The 18,079-nt window shown below is 43.6% G+C and overlaps 1 long non-coding RNA gene across 1 annotated transcript in view; it reads right to left on the reverse strand.

The window, feature by feature from the left end:
- Positions 1-6,478: 6,478 nt before the first annotated feature.
- Positions 6,479-18,079, reverse strand: part of LOC124723112 — a 108,764-nt gene continuing 97,163 nt past the window's right edge. The window contains exons 2-3 of the long non-coding RNA XR_007006509.1: positions 7,284-7,573; positions 6,479-7,179 (exon numbers count right to left, since the gene is read on the reverse strand). This is a non-coding gene — a long non-coding RNA (uncharacterized LOC124723112). The remainder of the gene's footprint in view (positions 7,180-7,283; positions 7,574-18,079) is intronic.

The raw sequence follows: 18,079 nt of genomic DNA on the forward strand, positions 1-18,079 counted from the left end.
GCCTATGTATATACACACAACATCGAAGCAATTTGTGCAGTTAATTACGTTGGCAATCAGTGGCAAAAAATATAATGTACAATAGTGTAATGTCAATCAACAGCTCCGCCATTACACCAGTGATGCAAATGAAGCATCAAGATGATGAAATTGCAGTGATATACATAGGCCACCACAAGGAAGAAAACCAGCAGAAGACATCCCTGATTTCGATGTCTAGCCATACACTGCCCCCCTCCTTCCCCCCCCCCCCCCCCAATGCCACACCAGCAGCTACAGTAAAAAACAATGGACAAAGAGTTCTAGATTAATCTAGTTTAAGACTGTTTAAATAACATTTCTCTATATGTTTGTATATATGTATAAACGCTTGAAGATGAACAGAACATGTTCGAAATGCGTTGCATTATGTTAGATTAAGCATAAAATAAAAAATGACTGTTAGCAGAAACTTGAAATAGATAATTATGAACATAATGCTGGATGCGCAAAACGTAGCAAGTAAGCTTTAACAGAACGCAAGAGCAACTATCCAGTTCACTCCCATGGCAGAAAGAGCAGCTGAAAGGTGAAGTTGTGAAATTCTGAAGCGGCCAATAGAGCTGACCAAATGGGGGAAATCAGGATGAATGACGTCATCCTGTATAAACACTACTTTTTTTCTGTTGGAGTGCTATTCAGTTTGCAGCCATCCTGTCGAGAGTGGGGGCCTACGTTGGTCGAGCCCTTGCTTCTCCAGTTGCCTTCAATCTCCTATGAAGTAGCAACTTCTGTCTGGAGGGACTTAGTCGCTGCGACCTGCAGCGTTAAGTTCCGAGTCGATAATGTCGGGAAGCTGTGGCTGTCACCATTTGCAATCTTCTCGAGCCAAAACATCAGGGCTTGGGAGCAGATCATCATCCGACACCTCTGTTCCTGTGGCAGACTTGGGCAGTGCCAGGCTATTTCTCCTGACAGATCACAGCACTTGTCTGCACGTACTCCGAGTAGAGCTGGTAGACGCCTTCCCCGAGTGCAGTCTACAATGCGGTCATTGATGCCCTGGCTGTTATCTTCTCGAACCTGCGTGCAGCGCCACTTGGCACTGAAACGGATAAGCACTAACGCAGGCTAACGTGGTCTCAGAACGCCGACACGCCACCGACTGCGTGTCGAGACCTTACATGCGCATTGCACGGCGATACACTACCACCAGCCGGCCGGAGTGGCCGTGCGGTTCTAGGCGCTACAGTCTGGAACCGCGTGTCCGCTACGGTCGCAGGTTCGAATCCTGCCTCGGGCATGGATGTGTGTGATGTCCTTAGGTTAGTTAGGTTTAAGTAGTTCTAAGATCTAGGGGACTGATGACCACAGCAGTTAAGTCCCATAGCGCTCAGAGCCATTTGAACCACTACAACCAGCCCTGTCCGCTCTGGCTGGCTCAGTGTCGAAGCATAAATTGTATTTTGTGGACAACAAATGTTTAATATTGTAATATTGTTTTAATAAAGCCTACGGGCGACAGTCGCGCATCTACCCTGCTAGTCTGTACGACGACGTCTCTCGAATGATCAACCATCGTCCTTGTCCTCACCTCTACCTGACCTTGATACACCACCCACCATAGCGTCCTACTTCCAGGTCGCTACAGTATGCTCAGAGCTACAAAACTCACTTAAATCTTCCTGGAACGGAAACTTATTAGCAATCCTAGAACCCAGCAAGCACAGACAGTAAACAACGCAATGCTCAAATGGTTCAAATGGCTCTGAGCACTATGAGACTTAACATCTGAGGTCATCAGTCCCCTAGAACTACTTAAACCTAACTAACCTAAGGACATCACACACATCCATGCCCTAGGCAGGATTCGAACCTGCGACCGTAGCGGTCGCGCGGTTCCAGATTGTGGCGCCTAGAACCGCTCGGCCACCCCGGCCGGCTACGCAATGTTGTCACAGAATCAAAATAATTAAAATATTCACTCAAAGGAAACGTTTAAAATAAAAATACTTGCTTAATTCCTTAACATTGTGTGCGGTATTGGTTCTTTTGGCTCGTCGCCCTGTCACTCTTGCTAACAACAATAATTCTGTGGCTTTACACAGCCTCGTTGTGAGAGTTGGTAAGAGACGGAAGTATTAGCAATCTTTACTTTAGCTTGTAGGCAGTGTTTGATGCTGGTCGAAATTTGCTATCAATTTTCACTTTCCCTCGTCGACAGTGATCGTCGCTGACGAAATATTCGTGGTCAATCAGTAAAGTATCTCATCGTCACCATTGTTGGTAACTACCGAGAAATTGTTAATAATTTTCACTGTTCTTTGGCGCCTTTGTTGGTATGTTGTTACTGAATGTAATCAATTCAGTAGCGGAAAATGGTTCAAATGGCTCTGAGCACTATGGGACTTAACATCTATGGTCCCCTAGAACTTAGAACTACTTAAACCTAACTAACCTAAGGACATCACACACATCCATGCCCGAGGCAGGATTCGAACCGGCGACCGTAGCGGTCACGCGGTTCCAGATTGAAGCGCCTAGAACCGCACGGCCACACCGGCCGGCAGAGGAAAATGTATTTCTACTTTACTGCTTATAGTAACTTCTACTTGCTTGAAAGTGTGGCACTAGAACAGCAATGTGGCAACGTTTTGAGAAATAATCAATAACATTTTAATAGTGTTTATACAAAAATGTACTTAACTTTGGAAACAGTTGCAAATTGTAAGGTCTGATAAAACTCCTTCATCGTGGTTACAATGTTTATACGAACGTCTTCTCCAGAAAGGAAATATTGGCCTCAGGATTACATGTCGTGGCAGGAGTATTTTGAAATATAGCCGAAAGGCGTTGTCAAATATAAAATTTCACCTCCATATTAAATTAAAAGCGTGCACACCATGGTTGTTGTCATATGGTACTTCCTCACCGATACATAGCACACTCCCGTTGGGCATTTTGATCACAATAGCCATACATCAACACGATATCGACCTTCTCCGCGATTGGTAAACGGTCCACTTTAACACGGGTAATGTATCACGAAGCAAATACCGTCCGCACTGGCTGAATGTCACGTCTCGTACTCAGAAATGTATTGATGCTGAAGGCCACCAGTTTAAACATTAATCACATTTGCAAAGTACATTTATTTTTCCAATTGGACTTTAAGCTTTCCATTTCCAGAAATTTAACACAGTAGAACGGGAAATAAATTTTCTATGACGCTTCAAAGTGTGTGTACATTTTTTTGACGCACCTTGGTTTTCCACAGCATCATCGTTAAATATGAGCACTGTGTTTTCCTTTACTTTTTCTGGTAGAGGTATATCACCACTCTCACCGAATGTCATGTATGTTACACCATCTACACCCTGCAGAATCTCCTGTAGTAGTTGGTATTTGGGCTGAAACAGTGTTTTTGAAAATACACATACATACCCAAAGTGGATTCCATCCGGAAGTGTTAGCAACGAAAAGAGTACATCTGTCTTGCCGCAGTTGGATGGACCTACAATTATTGCACATATGTTGTCAGGAAGGAGTGCGCCATTCTTCTTATTGCACACCATCACAGCTCCAGTCGCTCGCAACAAAGTCCTGGTGCTCCACCGACTCTGCTATGATACCTACTACGTCAGGTAGTGGCGTGCAATGGGTTTTTATAGAAAATAATGAACACTATACCCTGCCTTGATACGGATTGTGTCAGGTACTGCCATGCGATGGCCTTTTACAGAGAATTTAGTTAAATGACGTAATTTTCTGCTGTTGCATGTCCGCAGTATAAATACTGCTGGCAATAGCTTTAGTACTTCCAATATAATGAGAGGTAAGAATTAACAGCACATAAATACAATTGTCACAAATGGGGGAAAGAAATACAGTAGAAGAAGAGTGGGTAGCTCTGAGGGATGAAGTAGTGAAGGCAGCACAGGATCAAGTAGGTAAAAAGACGAGGGCTAGTAGAAATCCTTGGATAACAGAAGAAATATTGAATTTAATTGATGAAAGGAGAAAATATAAAAATGTAGTAAATGAAGCACACAAAAAGGAATACAAACGTCTCAAAAATGAGATCGACAGGAAGTGCAAAATGGCTAAGCAGGGATGGCTAGAGGACAAATGTAAGGATGTAGAGGCTTATTTCACTAGGGGTAAGATAGATACTGCCAACAGGAAAATTAAAGAGACCTTTGGAGAAAAGTGAACCACTTGTATGAATATCAAGAGCTCAGATGGAAACCCATTTCTAAGCAAAGAAGGGAAAGCAGAAAGGTGGAAGGACTATATAGAGGGTCTATACAAGGGCAATGTACTTGAGGACAATATTCTGGAAATGGAAGAGGATGTAGATGAAGATGAAATGGGAGATACGATACTGCGTGAAGAGTTTGACAGAGCACTGAAAGACCTGAATCGAAACAAGGCCCCGGGAGTAGACAACATTCCACTAGAACTACTGACGGCCTTGGGAGAGCCAGTCATGACAAAACTCTACCATCTGGTGAGCAAGATGTATGAGACAGGCGAAATACCCTCAGACTTCAAGAAGAATATAATAATTCCAATCCCAAAGAAAGCAGGTGTTGACAGATGTGAAAATTACCGAACTATCAGTTTAATAAGTCACAGCTGCAAAATACTAACACGAATTACTTAGAGACGAATGGAAAAACTGGTAGAAGCCGACCTCGGGGAAGATCAGTTTGGATTCCGTAGAGATGTTGGAACACGTGGGGCAATACTGACCTTACGACTTATCTTATAAGAAAGATTAAAGAAAGGCAAACCTACCTTTCTAGCATTTCTAGACTTAGAGAAAGCTTTTGACAATGTTGACTGGAATACTCTCTTTCAAATTCGAAAGGTGGCAGGGGTAAAATACAGGGAGCGAAAGGCTATTTACAATTTGTACAGAAACCAGATGGCAGTTGTAAGAGTCGAGGGACATGAAAGGGAAGCAGTGGTTGGAAAGGGAGTGAGACAGGGTTGTAGCCTCTCCCCAATGTTATTCAATCTGTATATTGAGCAAGCAGTAACGGAAACAAAAGAAAAATTTGGAGTAGGCATTAAAATCCAGGGAGAAGAAATAAAAACTTTGAGGTTCGCCGATGACATTGTAATTCTGTCAGAGACAGCAAAGGACTTGGAAGAGCAGTTGAATGGAATGGACAGTGTCTTGAAAGGAGGATATAAGATGAACATCAACAAAAGCAAAACGAGGATAATGGAATGTAATCGAATTAAGTCGGGTGATGCTGAGGGAATTTGATTGCTATTTGGGGAGCAAAATAACTGATGATGGTCCAAGTAGAGAGGATATAAAATGTAGACTGGCAATGGCAAGAAAAGCGTTTCTGAAGAAGAGGAATTTGTTAACATCGAATATAGATTTAAGTGTCAGGAAGTCGTTTCTGAAAGTATTTGTATGGAGTGTAGCCATGTATGGAAGTGAAACATGGACAATAAATAGTTTGGACAAGAAGAGAATAGAAGCTTTCGAAATGTGGTGCTACAGAAGAATGTTGAAGATTAGGTGGGTAGATCACGTAACTAATGAGGAGGTATTGAATAGGATTGGGGAGAAGAGAAGTTTGTGGCACAACTTGACTAGTGGAAGTGATCGGTTGGTAGGACATGTCCTGAGGCATCAAGGGATCACAAATTTAGCATTGGAGGGCAGTGTGGAGGGTAAAAATCGAAGAGGGAGACCAGGAGATGAATACACTAAGCAGATTCAGAAGGATGTAGGTTGCAGTAGGTACTGGGAGATGAAGAAGCTTGCACAAGATAGATTAGTATGGAGAGCTGCATCAAACCAGTCTCAGGACTGAAGACCACAACAACAACAACAACAACAACAACATGGTTATACACATTTTTATTCAGTAACTATACACGGGACGTATTAAACCAACAGGTCCTTTTATTATCTTAAAACCAGTACAGAATATAGAAAATAAAGCCTTCTTGTAACCACAGAATTCAGCATTTATTTCTCTCAAACTTATTGGCAGTACATTAGTTTTCTTTGGCACCATACTGGCCCACAGTTCGAAGATGTCTACATGCACACTGTTCATACGTAGATACTCTGCAATGTCTCTTACACACAATTCTAACACAAGGCAACCATCTTTTCAGTCTTTGCAACACAATGGATGAAACTATCCTTAGAACGAACCGTTATTGACGGTGAAATGCTGGGGGTCCGCGAGTTGTGCCAGAGGGGTCCGCAAGATGCTATTAGAATAAAAAATTTATTAAATATATTTCGTATGATAACAAATTTTTTGTTTTGGCCGCTTCCTGCATGAGCAGAGCTTTAGCAAACTTCTGAGACTAGCGTCTTTCTAGACTCAAATGACGCTAGCACACTCTAGCGCAAAACTAGAATTAGATAGAGGCAAATAGTTTTGCTGTATGCCGTTAGATTGCGCGCGCTGCCTCTTTGCAGCTGACAACTGACAGTCACTTTACACAGAAACTCGCATTTCAGACGACAATCGGCTATTGTTAATTTATTGACAGTGCTTTCACAGATGAGGGGGTCATCGAGAAAATTTTGTTGGGAACCCCTGCTATAGATAAATGGATGTGTTACCCAATTTCACATTGTACACTATTGTAGAGGATGGAGTCAGAGCAGCGCAGTAAACGTCTGGAGGTGGACAGCTCAGATGATACTCGGCGGTCAACTGCTGCTTGATGGAGGCTTTTGCACGACACCATTCACCCCATTCCAACTTGGTAAACCGCACTTTAATACTTTTAGCTGCATTCTCGATCTCTGTCAGAACACGTTAGTCTCTGCCTGGAGTTGCCTCTATACCATTACGTAAACACTTCGAACCACTAGTGGTTAAATTATATACTGAAGTGAAGAGTAGTGGTGCACAGGACCTAACTGGTATCTCCTTATCCACTACATCCTCACTTTGTCCATGTAGTTTCACTGGAATATTCTGCGATGGCGCGTATGATCGGGTCCAGTACCGAGCTTCGTCATGCTGATTAGGACCGACAGTGCACCTTACGAGACAGAGGCTGGCTGGGTGTCTTCAGCGGACAACAACAGCTGACTGTCGTGCTCCATCAAGCTGACACGATCCCAGGGTGCTGCTATGCTGCAGGTCCTGACGGGTTGGGACACGTCGCTGTTGCAGACCCAAGCAGGCTGGAGGACGTCACATACTGATGAGCAAAGAAGAAAAACCGTTACAGACTATGAGAGAAGCACAAAGACATCATCATCCTCACACGACAGTAAACACAGACATTAAGCAGGGGGTACTTACTCTTCTATGGCTTCTCCCTACTCTGTTGCTGATGCGGTTGGATGGCGCTGGATGACCTCAGCTGGCGCCTCATGCAGCTGAGGCTACAGAGCTGCTGGGCCCGTCTTATATCCCTGATGTGATCCGATGCTGCGCTCCTATGGACTACTGCCAATTTCAGGCACCTCTGGTGGTATAATTGTGTTAGGGATGTCCAGGAGAACCGGTGTTCGAGTCCCAGAAAGGGTACCACCATTTTCAACTTCCCGCCAGTTCCCGGGTGGGAGGTGAGCTGGGTCGTCAGCAGAGCCCTGGGGCAAAGAAATTCCTGCCAAAATTCGAAATGCCCGCCAATAGGCCAGGTGGGGAAGGAGGAGGGGGAGCCGCGCTGGATTAGCCGAGCGGTCTCGGGCGTTGCAGTCATGGACTGTGCGGCTGGTCCAGGCGGAGGTTCCAGTCCTCCCTCGGGCATGGGTGTGTGTATTTGTCCTTAGCATAATTTAGGTTAAGTAGTGTGTAAGCTTAGGGACTGATGACCTTAGCAGTTAAGTCCTATAAGATTTCACACACGTCTGAACATTTTTTTTTTTTTGGAGGAGGGGCTGGGACCCACATGCAGGTTGACGAAAACACATGATGTCATCCGTGGTTGGAGGGTGGGGTTTGGCGTGGTGGGTGGTTGGGGGTAATTAATTATTCAATTTAAATAATGTACATATCAATTTGACATCAATTTGATATCGAAATTGTGGTCGTGCTGTCATCTCCCGACTACTTACGTTTAGGATCCAAGTTTTCATCTACATTTTTCAAAGTTCCCCCCCAGTGAACCCTCGACAAACATGAACGGTAGTAAAATTCGTCCCATATTTTGGCGAACATGTCTGTATTGACTGCTGTTGTTGTGTGGCATTACTTCTCATCCCAACTTGTTGGAAGGGAAAACACATTTTTCACAAGAACCGGCGATATTACAGGCGATTCCTGCAATGCCAGATCCGTACGCCGCATTTGGTGACGTGCTGGGTGGTAACCGCCCACCGACCAGATAGTGGAGCCCAAGGGGCGTTGTAAGAGTGTTACCCCTGCCCACGAAGTCAACGACTGTGGGTATCATGCCGGCACCGTGAGATCACCAACCCCCGTGATGCTGATCTACTGCAGCCAGACCCACAGTCTGTGAGTTTGACGGCTGTGGCGATGCGAGATCGCCGTCTCTTGAAATCGCATGTGTGCCGACGCCCCAAGACCACGGCGCATCCTCCTCGCGATGTTGGTGGCATAGGCAGGGGTGGACGAGACTCAGGGTCGTCGGTCCGTTCCCGAGGTGGCAGCTTTAGCAGCGGTGGTAGCAGTGGCTGCATCTGAGGCCAACTTACTGGCGAGTCAGGTGAAAGGAGGAGGGCCTCACTTGCCCACTGCTATGGCCACGCAGCGTTCACCATCCAGAGGGTCGTCGATGACTGCAAGTAAGGCTGTCCTGGTCGATCCTATCGATAAATCCTGCGAGATGACCCCCTCGTCCACCACCGCTCATCACATGGAGCCGCTGAGCCGTCCTCCTCATCAAGAGGAGGAGGCTGGTGCTACTGCTGCGGTGGAAGGCCTCTATTGTACTCTGGGCAGTCTACACTACTGGCCATTAAAAATGTTACACCACGAAGATGACGTGCTACACATGCGAAATTTAACCGACAAGAAGCAGATGCTGCGATATGGAAATGATTAGCGTTTCAGAGCATTCACACAAGGTTGGTGCAGGTGGCGACACTTACAAAGTGCTGACATAAGGAAAGTGTCCAACCGATTTCTCATACACAAACAGCAGTTGACCGGCGTTGCCTGGTGAAACGTTGTTGTGATGCCTCGTGTAAGGAGGAGAAATGCGTACCATCACGTTTCCGACTTTGATAAATGTCGGATTGTAGCCTATCGCGATTGCGGTTTATCGTATCGCGACATTGCTGCTCTCGATGGTCGAGATCCAATGACTGTTAGCAGAATATGGAATCGGTGGGTTCAGGAAGGTATTACGGAAAGCCGTTCTGGATCACAACGGCCTCGTATCACTAGCAGTCGAGATGACATGCATCTTATCCGCATGGGTGTAACGGATCGTGCAGCCACGTCTCGATCCCTGAGTCAACAGATGGGGACGTTTGCAAGACAACAACCATCAGCACGAACAGTTCAACGACGTTTGCAGCAGCATGGACTATCAGCTCGGAGACCATGGCTGCGGTTATCCTTGACGCTGCATCACAGACAGGAGCGCCTGCGATGGTGTACTTAACGACGAACCTCGGAGCACGAATGGCAAAACGTCAAGTTTTCGGCTGAATCCAGGTTTTCTTTACAGCATCATGATGGTCGCATCCGTGTTTGGTGACATCGCAGTGAATGCACATTGGAAGCGTGTATTCGTCATCGCCATACTGGCGTATCACCCGGCGTGATGGCATGGGGTGCCATTGGTTACACGTCTCGGTCACCTCTTGTTCGCATTGACGGCACTTTGAACAGTGGACGTTACATTTCAGATGTGTTACGACCCGTGGCTCTACCCTTCATTGGATCTCTGCGAAACCCTACATTTCAGCAGAATAATGCACGACCTCATGTTGCAGGTCCTGTACGGGCCTTTCTGGATACAGAAAATGTTCGACTGCTGCCCTGGCCACCACATTCTCCAGATCTCTCACCAACTGAAAACCTCTGATCAATGGTGGCCGAGCAACTGGCTCGTCACAATACGCCAGTCACTACTCTTGATGAGCTGTGGTATCGTGTTGAAGCTACGTGGGCAGCTGTACCTGTATACGCCATCCAAGCTCTGTCTGACTCAATACCCAGGCGTATCAAGGCCGTTATTACGGCCAGAGGTGGTTGTTCTGGGTACTGATTTCTCACGATCTATGCACCCAAACTGTTTGGAAATTTAATCACATGTCAGTCCTAGTACAATATATTTGTCCAATGAATACCCGTTTATCATCTGCATTTCTTCCTAGTGTAGCAATTTTAATGGTCAGTAGTGTATGACAGACAGACAGGAAAGAAAAAAAAAATATAAGTATGGCATGTAAATATGCACGTAATGGGAAACGAGCAGATAACTACAGTGACAATAATAATAATAATGCTTTAGTGCATATCCATAATAACAGCCAATTGTAACTCCATCCCATCAGCTGTTGGAGTGTCCCCAGCAATCTCTGACAAAAGGCTGTCAGGCTCACTCATAGCTTCAGCGGTACCATTGAGAGTACCTGATGCATTCCCTATTAATAATAAGGTGAAATTATAAGTTGTAAAAGGGGATGGGTAGAAGAGAAAGAAATATAAAGAGAAAAAGAATGTGATAAAAACACTAACGAATAGAGCCATCAAAGACTGGCGTCGTCACCCATGACTGATGAAAATTGGGGACTAGCGTCAAGAAAGGGGGAAGATATCCCTGTCGGTGGTATGTTGGACGTAAGCGGCTCACAATTGGAGGATTGCGTATCTGAGAAAAGAAAGACACGTTCGCATTCGTACCATCAGTGGCAGTCAATAGTAATAACGGTTTCATACAAAAAATATTAAGTGCTTATGATTCTCCTGCTCATTCATCCATCGCTGGTGGACTGGACGAAATTAAATCGATGACTACGGGCTCCATAGCCACCTCGTCAGGCTCAGGGCTCAATCAGCGAATAATACTGCAGATAAGCCACAAGTGTGTCAGCTACAGTGATAACACTATCATTATTATTGTTATCATCCTTTTCTCAGACGTTATGTCTGGTTAAAAAAATGGAAAGTGACGCGGACCTTGATCAAGCGTGACTTCCTTTTAACTGTACGGTATATGTTATATTGCATTTAGGAACTTTCGGGTAATTGAACATGTATCAATAATTACGGATTTCTGTAGTTGTATATATAAGTTTGGATGTAGCTGTATTGCATTGATTTACTGGTGGATATTGTGTGGTATGACTCCTGTAGTTGATAGTATAATTGATATAATGTCAACTTTATCCTGATGCCACATGTCCTTGACTTCCTCAGCCAGTTGGATGTATTTTTCAATTTTTTCTCCTGTTTTCTTTTGTATATTTGTTGTATTTGGTAGGGATATTTCGATTAGTTGTGTTAATTTCTTCTTTTTATTGGTGAGTATGATGTCAGGTTTGCTATGTGGTGTTGTTTTATCTGTTATAATGGTTCCGTTCCAGTATAATTTGTATTCATCATTCTCCAGTACATTTTGTGGTGCATACTTGTATGTGGGAACGTGTTGTTTTATAAGTTTTCATTATTATTGTTATTATTATTATTATTATTATTATTATTATTATTATTATTATTATTTTCGATTATTGCCATTTAAAGAGAGCGTTTGAACTTCAATTCCTTTATGATGATTGTTTATGTTTTTTCTGAGCCCAAATTTTCTTCATGTGTTCACTGTGTTGTTTCTTTCGCTCCGCTGTCCATTTGCATCCTGGTGTCAAATTTATGTTTTTTGATGATGTTTCTGAATTCAGTTCTATTTTCTGCATCGTTTACTGTTATGTGTGCTTGTCTGAGGTCCTCTTCAACTTCTTTTATCCATTTTGTTTTTCCCATGCCTGAGTTGATGACTTTAAGAACTCGCTTTGAAATTCTGTTTTCATTCATACTGTGCATAAGCCTGTAGAACTGCATTTTTCTTTTTCTTATTGTATCCGTAATCTTGTCTGTGTATTTATATCATTCTGATATTGGTCTCTTCTTCCACATTCCTTGCTCTTGTATCGGGCCAAAAATTTTTCTGAGAATTTTCCTTTCTTGTTTCTGTATTTCTTTGATTGTAGTTTTCCCACCTATTTGTGTTGTTTCAGATGCATATAGTGCCTCCGGAAGTACGACAGTGTTGTAGTGTCTCAGTTTTGCGTTAATGGATATGGACGTTTTGTAATAATAGTTCCATGTGAGTTTATATGCCTTCTGTAGTTTTTTTTATTCTTTCCTCATTGGCCTTTAGGTTGATTCCTGATGGCTGGATGATTTCTCCCAGGTACTTAAAACGTGGTACTTGTACGATTTTCCCCTGGGTTGTCACAATAGGCAATTTCTCTTGTGGCACTCTTTCTGTGTACTGGGTTTTCTCATACGAAATTTACAGGCCAGTTCTTTGTGCAGTTTCGTGTAACTTCTGGCTTCTTTTCTATTATTTGTGAGGATTGAAAGGTCATCTGCAAAAGCTAAAAACTTCACATTGAATCTATTATCTTTTCTAATGCCAATTTGGATTCCTTTGACTTCTTTTCCCATGTCCTGATAATTTTTACAAGAATGATATTAAAGAGTAATGGTGAAAGTCCGTCACCCTGTCGCACTCCAGTTTGGATTTCAAATGGTTCAGAGATATCCCCCATAAATTTAACCTTGGAGATTGTGTCAGTTAATGTTTGCCGAATGATTGCTCTTGTCTTTATGTCAATTCTGAATTCTTCCAGTGTGTTGCAGAGCACTACTCTGTCTATTGAGTCGTAGACCTTTTTAAAATCTACAAAAGTGACCACTGTCTTTCGGGTGTTTCTCATCTGGAGAATCATTTTCGGATTCCATATCTGTTCTATGCATGATCGTCCCTTGCGAAAACCGGCCTGGTATTCTCCTATTTGTGGATCAGCTTGTTCTTCTAATCTATTCATGAGAACTTTTGATAGGATTTCATATGTGACCGGCACGAGTTATTATTATTATTTCTTTCTTGTCTCAGACGTTATGTCTGGTTAAAAATGGAAGGTGACGCGGACCTTGATCAAGCGTGACAACCTTTTAACTGTACGGTATATGTTACATTGCATTTAGGAACTTTCGGGTAATTGAACAAGTGTCAATAATTACAGATTTCTGTAGTTGTATAGCCGGCCGGTGTGGCCGTGCGGTTCTAAGCGCGTCAGTTTGGAACCGCGTGACCGCTACGGTCGCAGGTTCGAATCCTGCCTCGGGCATGGATGTGTGTGATGTCCTTAGGTTAGTTAGGTTTAAGTAGTTGTAAGTTCTAGGGGACTGATGACCTCAGTAGTTAAGTCCCATAGTGCCCAGAGCCATTTGAACCATTTTTTTGTAGTTGTATATATAAGTTTGGATGTAGCTGTATTGCATTGATGTATTATTATTATTATTACTCATAATAGAGAAGTGAGAGGACTGCAAGTACTTACCGTCACAGGAATCAGCTGTGTCCCAGCTGCAATTTGGTAGAGCCCCAATCGTTTACACAAACTCCCCTAACTCGTAATCATTCAGAAGTGACCAAAATCTGTTCACGTCTTCTATCCAAGAAGAAGAACAAAGGTCAGCTGCTATGATCGCACATACATAGACAGTTGAACATTCAGTAATGAAGGCACTGAACTAAGTCAAGAAATAGACACAAATGATCGAAATAGCGTCATGTTCTGGCTTATATAGGCTGCCTCCCAGTGGGGATGGGGCACGACAGGATGAAGCACTGTCAGACAGTCTGATTCGTCTCCGACAGCCGCCCAAACGACGACGGAGGCGGCCTGTTGTATATGGCTTTGTCAGTCCACACACAAGAGACTGAAAAAAAAAAAAAAATGCAGCCGCCCCTGATAGCGTATATCCAGTTCATTATTATTACTGGTGATGCGCGCTTCGTTAGGAAACATATAATGGACCCAGCTGACTTAGAGCTGCGTACATCATCTTAGTGAAGCTATACTACTGGCCATTAAAACTGCTACACCAAGAAGAAGGGCAGATGGTAAACGGGTATTCATTGGACAAATATATTATACTAATATGTGATTAAATTTTCACGAAATTTGGGTGCATAGATCTTGAGAAATCAGTACCCAGAAAAACCACGTCTGGCCGTAATAACGGCCTTGATACGCCTGGGCATTGAGTTAAACAGAGCTTAGATGGCGTGTACCGGTACAGCTGCCCATGCAGTTTCAACACGATACCACAGTTCATCAAGAGAAGTGACTGGCGTATTGTGACGAGCCAGTTGCTCGGCCACCATTGACCAGAGGTTTTCAGTTGGTGAGAGATCTGGAGAATGTGGTGGCCAGGGCAGCAGTCGAACATTTTCTGTATCCAGAAAGGCCCATACAGGACCTGCAACATGCGGTCGTGCATTATTCTGCTGAAATGTAGGGTTTCACAGGGATCGAATGAAGGGTAGAGCCACGGGTCGTAACACATCTGAAACGTAACGTCCACTGTTCAAAGAGCCGTCAGTGCGAACAAGAGGTGACCGACACATGTAACCAATGGCACCCCATACCATCACGCCGTGTGATACGCCAGTATGGCGATGACGAACACACGCTTCCAATGTGCGTTCACCGAGATGCCGCCAAACACGGATGCGACCATCATGATGCTGTAAACAGAACCTGGATTCGTCCGAAAAAACGACGTTTTGCCATTCGTGCACCCAGGTTCGTCGTTGAGTACACCATAGCAGGCGCTCCTGTCTGTGATGCAGCTTCAAGGGTAACCGCAGCCATGGTCTCCGATCTGATAGTCCATGCTGCTGCAAACGTCATCGAACTGTTCGTGCAGATGGTTGTTGTCTCGCAAACGTCCCCATCTGTTGACTCAGGGATCGAGAGGTGGCTGCACGATCCGTTACAGGCATGCGGATAAGATGCCTGTCATCTCGACTGCTAGTGATACGAGGCCGTTGGGATCCAGCAAGGCGTTCCGTATTACCCTCCTGAACCCACCGATCCATACTCTGCTAACAGGCATTGGATCTCGACCAACGCGAGCAGGAATGTCGCGATACGGTAAACCGCAATCGCGATAGGGTACAATCCGACCTTTATCAAAGTCGGAAGCGTGATGGTACGCAATCCCCTCCTTACACAAGACATCACAACAACGTTTCACCAGGCAACACCGATCAACTGCTGTTTGTGTATGAGAAATCGGTTGCAAACTTTCCTCATGTCAGCACGTTGTAGGTGTCGCCACCGGCGCCAACCTTGTGTGAATGCTCTGAAATGCTAATCATTTCCATATCACAGCATCTTCTTCCTGTCGGTTAAATTTCGCGTCTGTAGCACGTCATCTTCGTGGTGTAGCAATTTTAATGGCCAGTAGTGTATAAATGAAGACTCCCTCGGAGAAGAACGGAGTCGATAACTGCTTCTTAGCAGGACATCAACGTAACCGGCGGCTGCAGTCATCTCCTGGTACTTGTCTTTAAGGTCAGCCTAAAGTGAGAGAGACGCTGCACCCTCAATTCATGCTTTCTCCCCAACCACTCGTCTACATGTGTGAGTACATCTCACACAGGCGCGCCTACGACAGTCAGACACTGTCTCTTCAATTAAGCCGCCCTTCACCTTCGCTTTCACGCGGGCGCTGAGTCACTGGTGCTCCACGCTTCCCCCAAGAGGACGTAATTAACGCTTCCCTCTGCATGTCGGTCAGCCTAGCGCGCTCGTCCCTAGACGCCGACGTACATTTTGATACACACAGGCCTGACCAAGTGTCTGTGGGTATAGAATGCACTAAAATATGCACGCACGCGTAGTTGTTGGGACGGTAGTGATGACTGACAGCACAAACAAGAAATCTGTGTGTTTTGCAGAGTCGGATGATGGTCGTATAAAAGCCCCAGACACTAATTAATACAAGAAAATCATTAGGGCTCTGTTAACAACTACATTGAGAAAGGGTGATGGTGCTGATATTCAACAGGAAACGATTAAATTCACAACATTCTTAATTAACTTAATTGACCTTGATTGACATTAATTGGCTTAATTGTTCCAGAATTTGTACTGGTATACTACTCATGTGTCCTAAAACTAGTACGTGCAGAGAGAGATACCATTTTCCGTGTGTGGAAAATTTTAGAACTCACTAGAGTTCCAGAATAAGATTTTCCAGAATAAGATTTTCACTCTGCAGCGGAGTGTACGCTGATATGAAACTTCCTGGCAGATTAAAACTGCGTGCCAGACCGATACTCAAACTCGGGACCTTTGCCTTTCACGGGTAAGTAACTCGGGACCTTTGCCTTTCGCGCATAAGTTTATTGTTACGCTGCAAGTCGTAGCAGCTTAACTGTCTCCAACAAAAGTCATTCGTTAAGTATTCTATTGATGTTGAGCTGGTGTGAGTATAATAAATTTATATGCAGTAGAGAACGAGGAAAGAAAGGGAGGGATAGGTGGAAATTCCTGACTTCCAGCAGCACAGGGCGTTGTGGTGACGCAATGGCAGAAGTTGAAAATTTGTGCCGGTTGGTTGCCTTAGCTGCTTTTTTCAGCACTTTTACACAGGTTCCATTTTCAATAATCTTTGAGCAGAACTGAACAATTTGAATGATAAATCTCAGATTGTCAAATCTAAGGTAAAAAGCTTTCTTGTGGAACAAACCTTTTATACTTACTCCCTAGAGTTGTACCTCACAGAAGCTTTGAGCATCCCATCAGTTACTTATTTGTATGTGGTGTTACAAATGTAGCGTGTCCATGTTACTCTTTTTATTGATTTCAAGCATTTTATCTGTATTTTACGAGTTAATTTAAGTGGCGACTTGTTCCATAACAAAGTAAATTTGACTCGTAAATCCCCACAATATCTAATACGCTAGATCAATCAAACGTAATTTTGTTCATAGAGCCCTTTTGGTATTTTTTCAGAAGGCTATTGTACTAAGAGATTATGATAGCATCATAAATTTGTTAATATTACGCCCTAAGATGATAACTTGCATCACAGGACTGTAAAATACGGCGCACCTAGTAACACTGAGCCCACATTTATATTACTATGTTTCTGTGTAGTGTAGACCAACACGTCAAGATTTCTTGATGTAAATATTCAGTTGAGAATTAATATCACGATTAATCGGTAGTAGTCAAGTCCTTACAAAACAATGATACAAACTATGAAATACCTATATAAGTGGACTTATATAACTATTAGAAAAGAGTGTGTATATATCAAATATATGTTAGTCATCTACCTAGCAGTTTGAAAGACAATGGCAAGAAAAAATATCAAGTAATATATATTAGCAAGCCATAATCACACATGGCTAATATAATTTTCGGTTAATCATGTTCATAATAGTTTAGTCCCGCATAGATATATACAGAATGTATTCCAACAAGGATCAAACAATGTACTTTTTCATTTGCCACTATCACATATGTATTGGGATCTACATCTACATCTACACGGATACTCTGCAAATCACCTTTAAGTGCCTGCCAGAGGGTTCATCGAACCACCTTCACAATTATCTATTATTCCAATCTCGTATAGCGCGGAAAGAATGTTACACGTATATCTTTCCGTACGAGCTCTGATTTCCCTTATTTTATCGTGGTGATCGTTCCTCCCTAAGTAGGTCGGTGTCAACAAAATATTTTCGCATTCGGAGGAGGAAGTTCGTGATTGGAATTTCGTGAGAAGATTCTGTCGCAACGAAAATCGCCTTTCTTTTAACGATTTCCAGCCCAAATCCTGTATCATTTCTGTGACACTGTCCCCCATATTTAGCGATAATACAAAACGTGCTGCCTTTCTTTGAACTTCTTCGATGTACTCCGTCAGTCCTATCTGGGAAGGATCCCACACCACGCAGCAGTATTCTACAAGAGGACTGACAAGCGTAGTGTGGGCAGTCTCCTTAGTAGGTCTGTTACATTTTCTATGTGTCCTGCCAATAAAACGCAACCTTTGGTTAGCCTTCCCCACAACATTTTCTATGTGTTCCTTCCAATTTAAGTAGTTCGTAATTGTAATACCTAGGTATCTAGTTGAGTTCCAATGGCTCT

This window comes from Schistocerca piceifrons, chromosome X (genome assembly GCF_021461385.2).
Source record: "Schistocerca piceifrons isolate TAMUIC-IGC-003096 chromosome X, iqSchPice1.1, whole genome shotgun sequence".
NCBI lineage: Eukaryota > Metazoa > Arthropoda > Insecta > Orthoptera > Acrididae > Schistocerca > Schistocerca piceifrons.